Source organism: Bemisia tabaci, chromosome 5 (genome assembly GCF_918797505.1).
Source record: "Bemisia tabaci chromosome 5, PGI_BMITA_v3".
Lineage (NCBI taxonomy): Eukaryota > Metazoa > Arthropoda > Insecta > Hemiptera > Aleyrodidae > Bemisia > Bemisia tabaci.
The window spans coordinates 35,867,725-35,886,640 of record NC_092797.1 but is presented as its reverse complement, the minus strand read 5'-3'; the positions used below and the strand labels follow the sequence as shown (position 1 = coordinate 35,886,640).

At 40.0% G+C, this 18,916-nt stretch overlaps 1 protein-coding gene across 5 annotated transcripts in view; it reads right to left on the bottom strand.

Annotated features, from left to right (window-relative positions):
- Positions 1–18,916, bottom strand: part of unc-13-4A (BAI1 associated protein 3) — a 232,930-nt gene that overhangs the window by 102,153 nt on the left and 111,861 nt on the right. For all 5 annotated transcript variants that reach the window (XM_072300628.1, XM_072300627.1, XM_072300630.1 and 2 more), the window contains one exon: positions 9,919–10,004. The gene's annotated coding sequence lies outside the window, so the exon portion shown is untranslated. The remainder of the gene's footprint in view (positions 1–9,918; positions 10,005–18,916) is intronic.

The following is an 18,916-nucleotide window of genomic DNA, read 5'->3' as shown; positions in this document are numbered from 1 at the left end:
GGCTCCGTGTAAGCACTCGTCTGTCGGCCGGTGCGATGTTCCGTGAGAAAGAAGCAGATAAACATGACCCACATGGAGACTCCTCGCCTCGTGCGTCTGAAATGCAGGTGAGAGCGAAAAAGTTCCCGATGCACAATTGGATGAAGTGAGGACTCGACGAGTGACGGAGTGGCAGATAAAAGAGGGACCGAGGGAGGAAGCTCCGAGCGAGGAACGGGGCCGGGGGTGATGGAGCACCGGGACCACGAAACCTTTCCCGGGAGCGAAGGGGAAGAACCCTCCGCGAGCACGGGCACGGTCCGTCAGCAAACAGATCATTATCGCCGATTCGGAAATCAAGGATCGTTCATCGCTTGACCAGTGCCCGACTCCCCGCTGGCTTCTCTTCGCGCCGCCAGATCGCGGGGAAAAAACTGGAGAGGACAGTGAGAAAAGAAACACCCTCTAAAATGGTAAATTTATTAAAGAAGGGACCATAAACATAGTCCTGAACAGATGGATTTTGAGATATGGCTTTACACAAAAAAGGGTACGCCTGACGGACGGGCACACATTTGTTCAAGTATGGTTTTTTTCATACTCTGGGCACGTTAAAACGCCTAGAAATGATGAAATTTCAACTTTTTTACAATATTTCTCTACCCTCGAGGGGAGCGAGAAAGTAAAAATTGAAGCATTCTTTGATAATACGGAGTATGAGACTTCAAATTCTGCTAATATTGTGCAATTTAGTTCTCTAGTCGTAAATGACTTATCCGACAGTTCTGCTAAGAATTTTTCCCTGAATCCGCTCCTAGTTTTTCCTCACTGTTGTAAGGAAGTAAAGCGACTGTGAATGAATTTCATCTGCCGCAAACGCTAAAAAAAATTGGAAAATCCTAGCAGCATTACAAGCTGCGTGTGCCTTTTTACCGGAAAATGCCTAAATCATGGGATATTACACGAATATTGTGATTCACGAGGAAGTTCGGACAGAAATTTTCGATTTTTTAATATGTTCTTCTTCTTCTGTGGTTGGACCGTAAAGTGGCGAGGGGGCGCACCCCCTAGTTTGTGTGATATAAATGAAGACTAGGCATCGCTGTATTACCATAATCAGTTTGAACTCAGCCAAAAAATGTAAAAGAATGCTTCCGTCACTATGCCGGAGTGGTAAAATTGATCTGCTGCTAGAGCGCAGCGAAGCGCCTTCAAACCCGCCTGATACCCTAAGCCTCACCGCGGAGTTAGTTTAGTTGCTGAACCTAACGTAACCTAACTTGACTTGATACTCCTCACCGCCCACTATCATGGGCGTGAAAAAGGACAACAACTGAACGGCAAAACTGTTGTTATGTCTCGGTTACACATCATAAGACCCCCAAAAAATTTTTCTTCGCTACAGCGTTGCCAAGTTTACAATTTTGAAATTAAATGTGCAAAACAAGGAATAAATTTATGAAATCGCGCTCTACGGCATATTATCGTTAATGGTACCTATCAGTGTGTATGATGTAATAGGCACCAAAGGCACCAAAGGCAGTACTTTCCAAGCGTTGTTGCCATTTTAACATGTTTTATCATATTCATATTTCTACAATGCTGCACGATAGTGACACATCTTTTAAATTAAAGGAATAAAGGAATTTTAGAGAGAGAAGTTTTAATTTTACGGACTTCCTTGATCTCTAAGATTTAATCATATGCAAAATGCGTGGTTAGTTGACACTGATCACTCACATTCTAATCTGCTGAAGTTCTATGAAACAAGATGCAAAGCATGCTTGACTCACGTTACTTTAGGGAGAGCATAATAAGTATTCTGCGCCGAAAGGTTACCCGCGCAAACTCGCCACCGGTGGAGTTAAGTAAGCTCCCGAAAGTTGCTCCATCTTATTTCTTGAGAGGATGACTGTAAGTTGGAGGGAATCATATTATATGGGATATCAGTGGCGGCACAATAGAGCCAATAATCCGTCCGGATCCAGCTTTAAAACTTGGTCCAGGCCCCGGTAGGCGCGGTCGAAACCTTGAGTCTTGAGATAGGACCACGAACGCCGGGCACTGGATTAGCGGATGTTGTCAGCCTCGGCTTCGCAGCCCTACGTTTGGCTTTACTTCCCTTTGCTAAGGAAAAACGCCGTATGATCCGCTAGACGTTGCCAAGTTTCCTCCAAGTCAAAGCGGATTCCCAGAGTGACTTGAGAAAAGTTTTCCTCCAATTTTTCTGAGCGTTTGAATGGACCAGTAGACAAGGTACGAATTTAAGCATTCTAATACATGTTTCCTAGTCAAAATTTCACGTAGAGCACGATCCGCACAACGAAAATTACTTAAACCAACTCCTGACGAAGATATTAACGTTTTTATTTCACATTGGTTACGAGGAATTTGAACTGCCCGCTCACAAGAAACTCAAAGCTCTACGTGAATCAAATCGCGCACTACAACGGTTTCAGCAAGCTTCTCAGTCGAGCAATGTTCATTTTCCACCATGTGTTGTTTAAACTATCAGCAATTTGCTATAGCTGAGTCAAAGCGTCAAGATTGAGGTTGCCAGATTTGTATATCGTAGAGACTGTCATGATAACGTTTAACGCGCGATGTGAATCACGTATAGCATTGAGTTTTCATGAGCGAGTGGTTTGAATTCACACATCAAGAATTATTGAAAATCTTCGTAAGGAGTTGATTTTTGTGCGCATCATATTCTACGTGAAATTTTGGTTAAGAAACATGTATCAGAATGCTGAAATTCGTACCTTGTCTAGTGGTCCATTGCAATTTAATCTAAAGGAGCAAAAATACTTCAAAAATGACCCGAATCTGTGTGTAACGAGGTGGAGAAATGGTGCTGGGTCCTCACTACTTCGCGGGGAAATCAAAGCTGAGAAATTCTAAAAATTACAATTAAAGTAAAAAAAAAATTTAAACTCTAATGAGCACCAGTACAAAACTGAGGGGGAAGATTGCTTAGCTCAGGCAGTTTGCATTGGAATCTAAAGTATAATCTAAAGTATATAAAAATTTCAATTGGAAATTTTGATAACGACTCTATAAAATGATATTATGGGGGGAAATTTGACAATGTTGGAACGTTCATACGGCGTTGTTCCTTAACGCGGTGGTTAGGAGCTCGGGTAGCTGAGCAGTCGGCAATTGTTGCTTCCCGGGACCCCAGCTCCCAGCTCCCGGCTCCCGCTGCTAATCATTGATGCAAGATGTCGCAATAAATCCTATCCCGGAGAATTTTTCCCCCGTGGGAAAACCAAAAATCCCTGCTTATTTCATTGCATGTCTCGCAAGTGGGAATTTCCAGGAGACTCGCCCCCCTAGGCGCCATCGGAGAAAAATGAATACCGGGAATTTTCTCAAGGGCGTCGAGATATTTTCCTTCTCCAACGTGACATCCTTGCTGCCAATCGATCTCATGCTATGCCCCGGTCCTCAGATTCTTGGGTCTTGTCCCGAACGCCAACTTTGATCAAATGTCCCCAGGTTATTTGCCTCAAGTTCTGTGAGCTTTACGAGTCAAATTCGGGCGGAGGGGGGAGGGGGCAGCGGAAATTATCCCGCCCAGGCGCCCAGCCCTCTCACTTTCTCCCACTTATTCACTCCGCGCTTATTCTCCTTCTCTAGAATACTCTTTCCTATTTCTTCTGCTCTTTAATCTATTACTCGATCCCTCAGATTTGCGAAACTCTCTCTCTCTTTCGCACTCACCTCGTCTCACGCACTTTTCTCTCTCTTTTATGCTTTAATATCATTCTCCTCTCAGAAGCTTCTTTAAAACACTCATGAAGTCATCTCTCCTCTTTGCCTCAGTTTAGATTACCACCACAATTTTCGCCGAAGCCGAAGACAATGAATTGGACGTATTTCTGCCAAACAGAACTATGTGCATTATGATGTGAGCCCCGGTATGCATATATTCTCATAGGTCTTAGGGCTCATGGCATAATGCACATAGTTCCGTTTGGTAGAGATACGTCCAATTGGGTTCTTGCCTTGTCAAACTCTTAGAGGAGCCACGCATCGAGAGAAATATCTCCAATTAAATGAAAGCTCTAATATTACGAGATGAGCATTTTCCTCACTTTTCATGGATATATATTTTCTAAAAATACAATATTTGAAGAAAGTATTGTAGCAAAGTGTCAAAATAGTCATGTAAGGACATAATATATTTACAATTGGTATCAACGGAGACACTCGAACCTATTTTACTTCGGCTAATAGAGTCATTGTGGTTCCTATACATGCATTAAAATTTTTAGATGATTAGCTAAGGATTGAATAATTGCTAATAGATGCAATCCACATGGTATTTTCGTTTACAGGGTTTTTAATTTTATTGACTGGGAGGAGCGGCATATCGTAAAACTACGGGACCACGTATCTTGATTTGTGGCGTCGTAGAGTTCCTGTCTTATTTTTTGGATCGAAAACTGCCCAACGTCAATTCTTGAAAACTTTCGTGATTTTCCTTCTCTCTGTGAGGAAAAATGTGTGAAAACTTCAGTCTCCTTCACAAAAATAAAATGAGGGCGCAAATTTTTAAACATCGCAAACGAGATGCGCGGTCTGATATTTTCACCGACGATACGCCTCGCGTATGTGTTTCGAATACAAGATGTCCCAGAGTTAGACCAAAATACTTCATACCTACGCGTGTTCCATGAGTCAAATTAAGAGTCGTTCCACAGTAAAGTTTATTACCTAAGGTATGCCCTCTGTCGGAGCTACGACCCCTCTATATTGATGTTAAGTTTTAGTAAAAGGAATTATTTCCTGGTTACACACTCAAATTTCCGTCAAATTCCGATCAAAATGATGACCAAGATGGCGGTCGGGAGTTATCTAGATTGATGAGTAAAATTAATTAAAACAGCGTGTTGATTGAAATAAGCGTGAAATAAGCACGGTTGTGTGGAAATCAGATGAAGGATGAGCCCCACAGCTCCATCATCTACCATCAAATTTTTGCAGGCCGCAGAAATTTGATGGTAGATGGTGCGCACCAGTCACCACTTTATCGGAAATTGATGGGAATTTGAGCGTGTTACCAGCACATTAAGAAAATTTTTGTGGCTTTGTAAAACATGCGCATCTCACCGCCTAGCTACAGCTAAAAGTATCGGAAACTCTAATGCAATTAATTTTATCAAGTGTGAATGGAATTTACTTTTGATCATGTTATCAAATCAAAACTCAACTCATTATTTCCATCGGTGGACATCTATCTACAGAGAGTTTGCTTGAAGTGAGAAGTCAACCTTGTGTCAACTTTTCCGTCATGAAATTAATGGCGACCAAAGTTTTTACATCAGGAGCAGGAGCATGAGCTTCCAGCAAACGTGTGGAAGTTCAACTCCGAAATCTGAAACTTGTTCCTCTTATTCATCTGAGGCTCCACAGCGCTTTCCGACCCCACTTCAGTTGGATTAGCAACTCCACAGTGGAGTCATCCTGAAAGCGATGTTGCCAACACGCCCAACAATGGTGCGAGAATGGACCACTAGACAAGGTACGAATTTCAGCATTCTGATATATGTTTCTTAACCAAAATTTCACGTAAAACGCGATGCGCACACCAAAAATTACCAAAATCAACTCCTTACGAAGATATTTAATGATTCTTGATGCGTGCATTCAAACCACCCGTTCATGAAAACTCAATGTTCTGCGTGATTCACATCGTGCGCTAAACGTTATCATGACAGTCTCTGCAATATACAAATCTGGCAACCTCAATCTTGACGCTTTGGCTCAGCTTGTTTGCTTTGTAGCAAATTGCTTATAGTTTGAACAACATATGGTGGGAAATGAACATTGATCGATTGAGAAGCTTGTTGAAACCGTTGTAGTGCGCAATTTGACTCACGTAGAGCTTTGAGTTTCTTGTCAGCGGGCAGTTCAAATTCCTCGTAACCAATGTGAGATAAAAACGTTGATATCTTCGTTTGGAGTTTGTTTCATTAGTTTTCGTTGCGCGAAGCGTGCTCTACGTAAAATTCTGGTTAAGAAACATGTATCAGAATGCTTAAATTCGTACCTTGTCTAGTGGTCTATTGGTGCAAGATCGGTGCAGGATTCAATTTCAAGAAACGTGCATTTCAAGACAACTAATCCAACTCAAAACTACGAACAAGGCTGCGGGAAAAAGAGGGTAAGAAAAGTATCAGAGCTCTTCTGTCGAATTTGGATTTTTGTCTCAGTTGGACTGTGCAGTGTGCACTGATAGGGTGGGAGGTGTCACTAACTCTCGAGTAAATGGTTAATGTATATGACTAAAATAGCATAAGGTATGCGCCTCCTTCAAGTGCTGGTAGCACCATGTGCTTAAGCACGGTAGTATTCCAGTGCGATTATGTGTTAGAGTCCCATGTGTTGGGAGTCTATTTCATCTTGTATTATGAGTTTAGCGAATGGAAGGTAATTCACTCCAAATATCCTTCACGAATTTCGGTTATACTGCTCATTTATTTGGAGTGCAATACTAGTCCCTGGTGCTACGACTGTTTCTAACAATAAACGTGAAAAAATGAGGATGGAAAAAGACGAAAAACAAAAAAATATTAGAAACTTCTGATGGTACAATATGCATAGGCCATTGTGTATTAGTGACACGCTGATTTAAGAATAAACTGGCCTGAGAAAGTTCATACAATTTTTTTGCAATTTTTACGAATTTTCTGCGAGCGAGTTAGGGGGATTTTTTATTATTTTGCTTAAATCTGACGCAAAGCGGGAATATCAAACGGAGACTTGCCGAACTTTTCTTGTTAGTAATAAGCATGGATGAAAACATCTAGCGTTAAAAGAATAAAATGAAAAATACTGAGAATGTCTAAGGATATTCTTCCGAAAAAAAGGAGAAAAGCAAATTGAACCGTTGCTCCTTTCGATGAAAATCCTCCAATCCAAGTTGCTTAGCCGAATTATAAGGATAGAGTTTGACAACGATGCAGTAAAGTTGGATTGGATCGGTGGCTTGACACGGTGCTTGTTTGACGACGCAAGAAGCTCTAGTTCATCAGCTCAACGAAAGTGAGGTTATGAGTCAAGTTGAGACCACCTCCGCGTTAATTGGGGGACCTAGGGAACTTTTACTCGTAAAAACCAACTCCGCCTCGCCTCTGTTTCAGCAGCGCCGGCGGACAACTTTTTAAAGAGTGCTTCGACTAACAAACCTGTCTCTAAGCGGATTTCATCAAAGTTGACGCTCAAGTGCTTAACTCGCATCATTTACGAAAATGTGACAAGAGTCAAGTCTCCGCTGAACCTGCTCAACTCTTAGTTTTCATCATTTTAGAAGACTCGTTTCGTAGATGACGCGAATCCTTTCCGTTAGTCTGCACGGATGCATTTGATGACAAAAAGAAGATCAGTGGAAGAAGTAATCGGCTGTACATGCTGCTGTAAAGTATGCCTTGTAAGGGTTAGTTAATTTTTTAAGTCCACACTGGGAAAAAAAGACATTGGATCTAGAGTCTAGACTCTTAAAAACATCGACAAGAAAATTACTCTTGATTCAATCAGAATCTAGCTTAAATCAAAAGCCAAGCCTCTTAATTTAAGCGGATTTCGTTTTGTTTCAAGCAAAGATCAGCTTGAATCAAGAGTATTTTTTCTTGTCAATGTTTTCAAGAGTCTGGACCCTAGATCCAATGTGTTTTTTTTCCAGTGCAGCAGCCTGATTGTTGAAATTTACGTCGGCACGAGAAGAATCAAAAATCGACATATTACTTGGCGCAGATCGGGGTATCTCTTGTCTTATCTTGCCGACATATAGCTAGTTGACGTTTCAACAATCAGGCTGCACGAGTGTTATCTTCGGTATCCGAAACGCACCAATTTCGGCCATGGTGAAAATCTTAGTTTTATAGGTAAATAAAAACGTCTAATTTGTTTTTATTCGTAAAATTTTACTTTCTCACGCTATCTGACCGGTTGAAGATTGACAAGGATATTATATTCTACACCCTTTACTTTTAAGAATATTACATTCACTCCGAAAATTCAAATGCAATTTTGCCGCGAAATTTAAAAATTACCACCCCGGTTTTAATCTTTTACAAGCCGTTTCGTTACTCGCAGGTTCGTCGTTATTATTCCCATAAAAAATAACAACTTTTCACGTCTTGCATGGACAATACCTAAATATAGCTGGCCATATGAACGTAAGTTACGGCCAGATCAAATTGTCCAAAAGTTGAGCGTAAGCTCTCTGCTTGGTTCGGCCCGATGATCATAGGGCCCTGTTTGACTCAAAATTGTACTTACATAGACGCTGCGCCGTTGTTAATTTTCGGTGGTCTGCCCACTGATTGCTTCGCGGTTCAACCCCTCGGAGCGCTTCGCGCCCCAGGCATTATGCGTTACTGTTATGATTTTATACTCGTGTTATAAAATATGAAACATGATAGGTGAGCAGATTTTAACGACCTTATTGTAACCTCACTGGAAAAAAAACACATTGGATCTAGAGTCCAGACTCTTGAAAACATTGACAAGAAAAAATACTCATGATTCAATCGGATTTTTGCTTGAATCAAAACGAAATCCGCTTAAATTAAGAGGCTTGGCTCTTGATTTAAGCTAGATTCTGATTGAATCAAGAGTACTTTTTCTTGTCTATGTTTTTAAGAGTCGAGACTCTAGATCCAATGTGGTTTTTTTTCCAGTGCTCACAAATAAGCGTTAAAATTTTATAGAAATGATATAGTCGGATAAATCTCATTAGCCGATCACAATTTTTTCATTTACAAAATTATTTATTATAAAATTAACCGAAAACCAAAAATAACGAGCAAATTATACGAATATTATATAGACACGCCATTTCCTCCGGTGAATAATCACTCGAAGGATGAGGCCAAGAGCCAAAAGGCAGGAGCTAAGACTCGATGAGTCTTCTGAAGGCGGTACTGATGGCCATACTTGCTTTTCATGAAAAACGTGGCGTGGCATAAATGAATAAATAAGTAAAAACTGCCTCTGAGCGAGAAAAAAATGTTCACAACTTCATTCCTGATGAATAAAACAACGAAATGAATGCTTCGTAATTTTTTGACTATCCCGCGAATCTTTCCATGGAAGTGACATAATTCTATCACCTCCGACTTTTGTTTAACACACCCCTTGGAAAGGATACTTTTTCACTTTGTCACAAAAAGTTTTTAACTCAGAGTTTTTAGATCCAATTTGTGGGGAAAAACAAACAGCGGGGGAAACTTTTGACTTGGTCCCATTCACGTTCAGCCCGGAGTTTCGGACGGGTTCTACCCTCCAAACGGTTTCAAGCGAGAAAGATCGTTTCGTAATAGCCAAAATTCTCTCCATTAGTAAGAAAAATACAAAGTGTAAAGATTTTAGTTTTTATATAGAGTAATATAATCTGAAATGTTGGGAGAAAAACACCGAGGAATGATTTTGCTGAATTTGATCTCGTCAGCTCGACATAGACATCCATGCCATGTCATGTAAGAGGACCTATACCCGTATGTAAAAGTATCTGAGCCAGTGTTTTTATCAAGGTAGACTTTATTCTGTATTGATGCATTCAAATCTGATATCTTCGATAGTAAAGTGGATTGCTGGCTATTCGAATTTATTTAATGAACTTTTTGGCCAGTATATCTACTGTCCTTCTACGTAAAAATAGTTCCAAGACGGGTAGGGGTAGCGTAGCATCTCAGAAAAAATCAAATGTCGACGGCGAGACTGCTAAAGCGTGTACAACAATAATTGTAATTTCGAAATCTCCGCCTCAATTTTATCTTGTAAAAGAGATCTAACCAGCACCATCGCTTGAAACTTTCACAGAATATTCTTCGCATAGAGATGAAAAAGTACCGAAGTTCTCATGAAATAACGTTAAGTAATGGCACATTCATGAAAAATCAATATCTACGGATCAAAAATAACAATACTTACAATTAAACTTGCGAAAGTTCTTCCATTTCTACGTATTTGCGCTTCTTAATGTTTCTCAGCATTGTTGACGTCGATTCATCGATTTCCTGGGAACAGATGAAATTAAGCCGTGTTAAAAAAAACCACAAGCAGAACTTGTTATTTTCTGTGTGCGTCACATAACCAGTGGGGAGACGCGAATGATCGATTATCGATATCCGCCCATTCGAAGCTGTGGTAGAGAATCGATTATTATGGTGCTTGTTGCGAACACCCTATTTATCGATCCTTTTTCATAGGTTTAAATGGCAGATGGCAATCGATATATCGCCAAGTACGCCACGCAACGGCACAGAACCAGTGGCAGAAAGGCCGGAAGGGGTCATTGGGTCAAGGATCTACCCTGATATAATATTTTACAAAACTTTCCACCCCAAAGTAGGACTCTTTAATTCTTATTCGTGATTTCATTTTTATCTCTATTCGTATATTTACTTAGGTACTTATTTATTCATCTATTAAACCGTTGATTCAGCTTTGAAGGCAGCTAGCTCTCGTTGAAATATTTTAAGACATGAGGTTTTCTCTCAACTTATTTACAAAAACTGATTCGAATCTACAAATTCAACATTTCTCAAAACCAACCCGCTCTCTTCCATTCCTTCAATGAAATTTCAGATTGCGAGACTCCGAATTTATACTTGAAAAGTTATTTTTCCAGAATTTAATTCCCCAAGAAGATAAGCCGACGTGTCTTTAATTTTTGCCTGGAATCATGTCTAGCCGTTCAGCAGAAAAAAATACGAATGAAAATTGTCACCTGTATGTATTTTCACAGCTCAATACGCAATGTATATGTTTTATGAATCAACTTTTGAAGGCCGTTCAATGTTCTTCCCTACCTATCATAAAGAGGTTTTCAACCAACGCCACCAGCATCTAACTTTCTCAGCGAGTTCAGCATAATTTATTTTGGAAACTTGCGGTCCCCAGAGATTCGCCAGCTGTCAGCAGATTGTATCAAGTGTGAAGTGCTTCGGTGACAATTTATTCACACTTGCCGTTTATTTTGCGTTGTGAGTGATTATTACCATATTTGACTCCGAACATGCATCTCCCAGAACCGAGATGCCAAACTTCCAAATAATTACATGTTTCTCTGACGTATGTGGGTCAGTCATGTTGTCAAGTTCACTCTAATACAAAATATCACAAATTTCTAATTTTTTGTACAGAATTTTATTTTGCGTATGTTGCACTAAATTTACCATCAGATCACGAATATATTGCTACTGTATGCAGAGTAGAGTGAAATCATTTAAGTTGATTTAGATAAATTCGTTGATTTTCGATGGATACAATTTGATAATTGAAAATAGTAAAAAAAAACCTAAATTTCAATGACAAAAAAAAAGACATAGGTAATCGGGTTGCCACAACACGAAAATTCAACTGATCGGTTACCCTGCTACATTTCACAAAATCTAAATAGGAAACTTGTTTTTCACTAAAGAGTGTGACACAGTATCTGCGCCATTATAAAATACTTCTGTCGATGCAGAGGGTTCAGTAAAAATTAGCACAAAATGATGAAAAAAAAGGTACATGTGTTCGAATACAAAGTGTCCTCAAGATACGCAAGAGCTCATAGCCATCCAATTTTTATGATTTTTTCGCACCAAAATTTGATATTTTGTTATAATTACACTTCCTCATAAAAAAATGGAAGCATAAAAAGTAGCATGCCTGAAAGGCTTCCACGACAGAAATCAATCATTGCGCTTCACAGTTTTTGTCCCGAAAAAAACAACACAAAAAAAGTGAAGTTAATTTAACATTTTGGATGTAAAATAAGTAGTGTGCTAGAACTTATGAAATGCTGAATTACTCGCCATTGCAGTTGGTTTTACATCTTTGCATTGCTAAAATAATTGCTTTTGAGGGTAATTCAGCATTTCATATGTTCTCGCACACTTTTTTTATATCCACAATGTTGAATCAACTTCACTTTTTTTTCTGTGTGGGCACTTAAGGTGATTCGATGGACGCCATATTTTGTGTCAGAACGGCATGCGATATATCGCATCAATTGGTTTCATTTTTTCAGCTACTCGTCATTTTTCTCCAATTTTGAGATCGAAATTCTGTTGTCAGGAGACTAAAGCACTAACTTACCAATTTTAACAAAGAAATTCAACGTAATAAAGGCGTGGTTTTTTCAGAGAGAAAATATCGCATTCAAGTGCAGTTTCGATATCAGTATCGAATGCGATATTTTCTCTCTGAAAAAACCACGCCTTTATTACGTTGAATTTCTTTGTTAAAATTGGTAAGTGAGTGCTTTAGTCTCTTGAAAACAGAATTGCGATCTCAAAATTGGAGAAAAATGACGAGTAGCTGAAAAAATGAAACCAATTGATGCGATATATCGCATGCCGTTATGACACAAAATATGGCGTCCATCGAATCACCTTAACAATTATTTTCTTCCAACAAAGGAGCGTGCCTGGTGTACTGCTGAATGCCCCCACAAAATAAAAATCAGTAGCCTCCCCCCCCCCCACCAAATAAAAATCTGCAGCCTCCCCCTTCCCCCATTTCTTACGCGAACACGATTGCGTGATCGAGAAATTTCCGTATCCCCGTGCGAACGTGTGGGCGACTGAATCCAAATCAACGCAAATTGAGGGAAAAAAACAAACCGATCTATTTTCATTACTAATGATGAATGCATCGGGGGAAAAAACGCGAAGAGACGGGGCTGATAGATTTGTCGCTTCCCTGACATCAAAGTGAAAACCTGCGTCCCACATCCTCCTCGAGTGGTTTCTCCAGTCAGCGGTGTGGCGTGAATTGCGATGTATCGATTGTTATGCCATTTAAACCTGTGGTAAAGAATCGATTATTAAGGTGTTCGCTGCAAACACCCTGTTTATCGATCCTTTTTCATAGGTTTAAATGGCATAACAATCGATGCATCGTAATTCGATAAATTGATAGATCTGTCGTTTAAACCCGTGGAAAAGGATCGATAAACAGGGTGTTCGTTGCGGACACCTTTATAATCGATTCTTAACCACGGATTCAAATGGGGAAAAATCGATAATCGATCATTCACGCCGGGCAACTGTTCTTCACACGAATCACGGGAAACTTTGCCACCTCTAAGCGTTCAGTGCATTAAGCATTATTTAGATAAATGCAAAATGTGAGACCAACGCGTGGGAGTGACAGCGTTTGGAATGTGACAGGATGAGATGAAAGGATCGCGAGAGGAAAGGCGGAAGAGACAAGAGTAGGCAAAGAAAGAGTTTTATGTCATGAACGCAAAGATTACGGAAACAAAAGGGACGGACTCGCGGGTAGATAATTTCAGCAATTAGAATTACAGTGAAATCTCGCTAAGTCGAATTGTCATGGGACCGAGAGGAATTTCAACCTGAGCAGCTTTTCGTCTTATCCGCTTTACCGTTCAGTACGATATAAGCTCGAACATTCGAGGTGAGCGATTTCCAATAACTCAACAGTGATTTTTAAGTAATTTTTCTAAACGGTTCGGCAATCAATTATTGTACACTTCAAATTTATTCAGTGAATTTTCAAAAAAAAATTCTTTTTTACTTTTAACACACCATTGAGGGACATCAAAAATCACAAATTTTGAATGTCTTATTCCTGTATTTCCTTAAAAAAACGTATACGTCATCATAAATTTTTAGACGTTTTTTCCTTTAGAGAGCGCTCCTTTCTCTTAATTTTTCACAGATAAATTCAAATTTTCATTGAGTTTTCCAAAAAGTTTTCCTTGACCTGAGCACCTTTTTCTCCCCATCAAGAGTCGCGAATTTGTCTTAATCGTAGTTGTTTTTTTATTTCGGGACTATTCGCCCACGGACTCATCACCCACAACCATAATAGTCAGACTTTATTTGCTGAAAGAAAGAAATAACGTTTGTAGTTTACATATTTATTAGTCAACTTAAACTTCCTACTTGCAAAATAACCATAATTATTGATTCAAGTCTAATCAGCCATTGAAAACATGTGCGTGGGGCAAGAGTACGTCATTGCTCAATTGGACAAGAGTAGACTCAGAGGTTTTTTTCTTCTTTTTTTGTGAGCGGAAAGTATGAGTAAAGGCTGAACGATTAGACAAAAACGCTATTGTCTCGATTTTGAGTCAAGTTTGGAGAATTTCAGTGGTGCCTCTTTAGTATTCCACTTAAAATTTGGATGAGGCATATTACTTGCAGTGCTTAAGTTCACACCTTGATCGGTGATCCTCTCCACCTCGATAGAAATTTTAGGCCATGAACTTAAAGAAAAAAACAAGAAAAAAAAGAACAATTGCAAAAAAAAAAACACCAATATCAAACATGTCTCATCAACGAAGACGAAGGGTTTGCTTATATATTAGAAGGATGAAGACATGAAATTTCCCAGGTCTACCAATATAAAAGGATTCAAGAAAGAGGGAGGCACCAGGAGTCGAGGCGGGCATCCAATTTTCACGCTATGCTACAGCGGCACCGAAACAAGTGATGTCGAAGAAGGCTTTGAGCCTAAAAATAAAGAAAACTGGCACCTCTTTGGAGTTCCGTGAAGGGAACAACAATCGATATAATCGTCTTTTATGAAGGGGGCATCCATCAAACATTTGACGCACTTTTTCTTGGTCTTCACCCTCCTTTTACCCCGTGGTCCACGTTACACGGTTCTAATCTCCTCAACAACAGTTGCGTGACGATTCACGCAACGCTACCAAGTTCAATTTTCCCTTCTCGCCGTCTTCAATTTGACCCAATTGTTGCGCCATGAAACGCTTGTTTGATTCAGCCTTAATAACGAACCTCGAAATGAATGCATCGTCGCATATTTCCAAGTACGTTGTATACTAAGAAACGTCGGAAGAAATTCTTCTTCGAAAAACTCTTTCAATTATAAGTAGCCAAAATCTAACAATTTTATCCTAGAGACATCGATGGTTAAAGTGGAAATGTGATGTGGAGTATGTTAAAAAAGCCCTTAAAGTGGAAAAATAGGAAAATAATAGGGCTTGACTTCATCTTTGAGGGGTTGATTCCGCATTACTTGGACCATATTTTTAAATTAGGAACTATAATTTCTGACTCAGATTAGAAATAACGTATGCATGCACGCACACTTCGTTTCCCCGTGTTTTTACGGATGAACCAGAAATTTCAGTTCCTGATACAAAATGTTGCCCATTTGGAATGGAACAGTTAACTTCATTTTGAAATTAGGAATTACAATTTCTGGCCCATTCGTCAAACTTTTTGGGAAAACTAATGGTACATACGTTGTTTCTAAACTGAGTCAGAAATCGTAGTTCCGAATAGCAGCATCAGCATGCACTCCGGTTGGAGAACGATAAATTGCGAATTTGCAATTTTACGAATACAAAGTTTACTCAGACGGTTGTATATTTATTGTGCAATAGACTCATTGAAATCTAATATCAAGATTTGAATACGATGCATCGATAAAACCCTCTTCGAAAAGGTCAAACAAAACAAACCTGTGAGATTCTTCTTAATGTCATCCATAAACTACCGATGCGCGTATTCGTTTGTGAGTCAGACTACCGTCAAGATCCGAGCCGCTGCGGTGATACATAGTAGTTGCTGTACTGAACACCATCAAAAACTTATTCTGATACATCAGATCTCTTGATCGCTGTTTACAAGGCAACAAATTCCGGCAACAAAACAAATGGGGCAAGTTATAATGATGAACGCGGGTGAGGCGAGTGAGGGAGAACTTTAACGCCCTAGTTAATAAGCTTTTAACCCCTAACTTTATGTTCTAAGAAAGAGGTCATATTCCTCGACAGCCGTGAGTATCCTCATTCGCCTTACAGTGTGTCTCATCATTCCGACGGCTGCCATTGTCCGAATTGGGTTCCTTAATCAACAGCCGGATGTTAGCCGCGGTATTAGTCGTGAGGGAGCACTGCAAAGAAAGTATAAAAGTCCAATGCTTTTCGGTGGCCAGCGGAGTCAAAGACTAATGGCGTTGCCAAGTCAAAAGTAAATTAAAACGAAGCTTTCATCGGCTGTTATTAGTGTTTGATAACAATAAATGAACAAAAAATAAAAAAAGACAAAGAAACAACCAAAAATAAAGAAAGATAATAAGAAATACTGGAAAATAATAAAAACCCGGACTACCCACGGTCATTTACATCGAAACTTCAATGAGCAAACTCAGAACTTCGGAGTTAAATCCGTTTACTGTCAGCATTCAAGCGTTGGAACATCATTGTCAATATTCGTCACCGCTATTTCTCACTGATGGCTGATGTTGGCATAGTAACCTACGGGTGTGAAGTATGGCCGATGAAACAGCGGACCCGGGAGGTTTTAGAGGCAACGGAGATGGACTTCTGGCGTAGATCCGCTGGTATTTCCAGAAAGGATCGCGTCAGGAATGAGACGGTACGGGAAATCATGGATGCCAAGCAGACCATCGTGCATGACATTATGACGAAACAACTCATCTGGTATGGTCATGTCCAGAGAATGGCAGGAGACAGGTTGCCGAAGAAGGTCCTTGACTGGGTTCCTCCTGGGAGACGACGCAGAGGGCGCCCAATGAAAGGTTGGAGGGAAGGAATTGAAGCGGAAATGTTAAGGTGCTCAATCCCCCAAGATTTGTGGTTTGAAAGAGAGCAGTGGAGGTTAGGAGTCGTAGACCGCGAGGGAGCGCTGTAAAGCGACTTATATGTATGTATGTATGGCTGATGTTTCAACCACATAGCTTGAAGAAAAACTACAAAATATTTTTCATGTACCGAAAAATCATGACAAATTTCCTTTCCATCCGATCGATACAATTTCTCTGTACTTACTGAGAGAATTCTTCTGATCTGCTACTCAGACATTTTCTGCATGTGCACGAAAAGCGATGTCCCCTGACAAAAAATAAACAAAATTAATGGGAATGGGGGATTGACTTTTATCAGAAATTAATTCCATGCAGTTGAAGAGCGCACCGTAAGCTTGACGGGACTAGGGCAGCAGGTGGAGTGATTGACGTAATTGGTGACGTAATTTATTGCCGGGCTATGATATCCTCTGGCGACGCCACGCAACACGCATTCCGTGGAAGAAATGTCTACTGGTTTATTCAGACCTACGTCATAGAAATGTATCGTTTGTCCGAAAGCTATCAAGTAATAAGAAAAGGACTTCAAATATTAATCGTTATTTTTGGGATCTAGTTCGATACAATTAAACCAAGTTCGGCCGACTAAGGTCTTTCAAAACTGAGGCTCGTTGTAATTTAATGAAATTTAGCGATAATTGTATACCCAGGGGGCAGCCAGACTGAGCAAAAAAAACCCTCAAGGCTCCCCGGAGGACCTTGGTTCTCGAATGTCTGTCCCCATGGCAACCTGGATAAAATCCCGGTGGGCTTCCATGGGCGACCGTGCGATATTCCCATTGGACCATTTTGACGAGGTAATATCAAGGCTGACGTATCGAGGTAAATCATGCTTATTGTATTTGCCTTTACTATCATCATTTTAATACTTCGTTTAAAATATTCATTTTTTAAGCACAGGGCTCTCGACTTATGGAAAATGAGGACGCAATAAAGATTGGTAGACCAAGAAGAAGAAGAGAGAAAGAATAAGAAGAGGAGTAAGAAAAGGAAGAAGAAGAAGGAAACGACGAGGACAACGAAAGAAAAGAGATTGATGAAGATGGGGCAGAAAAGGAGGAAAAAAGAGAAGGAGAAGACGACGAAAGAGAAATATATGAAGGAGGAATGTAAGGAAAGAGAAAGAGGATGAAAAATGCGGAAAGAGGATATTCTTCCTATTTCAACTTTCACTGGAAAAAAACACATCGGATCTAGAGTCCAGACTCTTGAAAACATTGGCAAGAAAAAGGACTCTTGATTCAATCAGATTTAAGCTTGAATCAAAAGGAAATTCGCTCAAATTAAGAGGCTTGGTTCTTGATTTAAGCTTAAATCTGATTGAATTAAGAGTATTTTTTCTTGTCGATGTTTTTAAGAGTCTGGACTCTAGATCCAATGTGTTTTTTTTCCAGTGTTTATTGTTTTTTCCTTCTTGTCCGTCGTCTTGTCCGTGCTTGTCGTGTCTTTGTCTTGTAAGTTGTGTTTATTCCTGCTCTCGTCTTATTGTGTTGTGTTTATATTCTTGTCTTCATCCCTCGTCTTTTTCTTCTTTATATCCCTATTTCTCTTCTCTTCCCTCTTCTTTTCCATATTCACCTTCCTCATTCCTTAGTGTCTGATTGTATCGCGAATGATTGAACATTGAAACGTGCTCATTTATTCAGCAGTCTCGGAGTCAAGATGTGTTCCATTTCCTCGGGAGCGAATACGAGTCCTAGATATGGCAGCGCTTGTCCCTGTCCCAACGCCCTGGGTGGAAAGGTACAGCGGCGCTTTGATTAATTCAAGCTTCCTGATATATTTCTTGAGTGACCTTTCTAACGTGAATCGATACGCGACGCGACACGGAGATGCTGTTTGATTTGCACGAGGGAACGCCAACACCAGGACCATGTTGCCGCCATTCATATCTCGTCTTATAGACGCTATTAGTGCCACGTTACGGAAAAGCTGTATCGACGGCATTAGTCCGCGAGCACATATCTCGTTCGCGGTGGCTGAAAATCTCCGCATCTATGTTATTTCTTTGAAGGAGAACAAATTGACATCATTCCTTGAAGTTTTTGAAGAGTTAATGCATTCATAATAGTGCCGCAAAGGCTCGTTTTGGAATTAAGGTAACCCTAAATCGAGTATTAACACCACTTTCATGGTTGCATCTAACTCTGAAAAGTATTTTCAACCCAAAAAAAACTCAAGATTGAAAAAATGGACATCAGCGGTTTTCGCACTATACGATTCAAATGTAGGTATAGTACATATCGACGGCGTAAGTTCGCAATCACATATCTCGTCCGCGGTGGCTGAAAATCTCCGCATCTATGTTACTTCTTGAAAGGAGAACAAATTG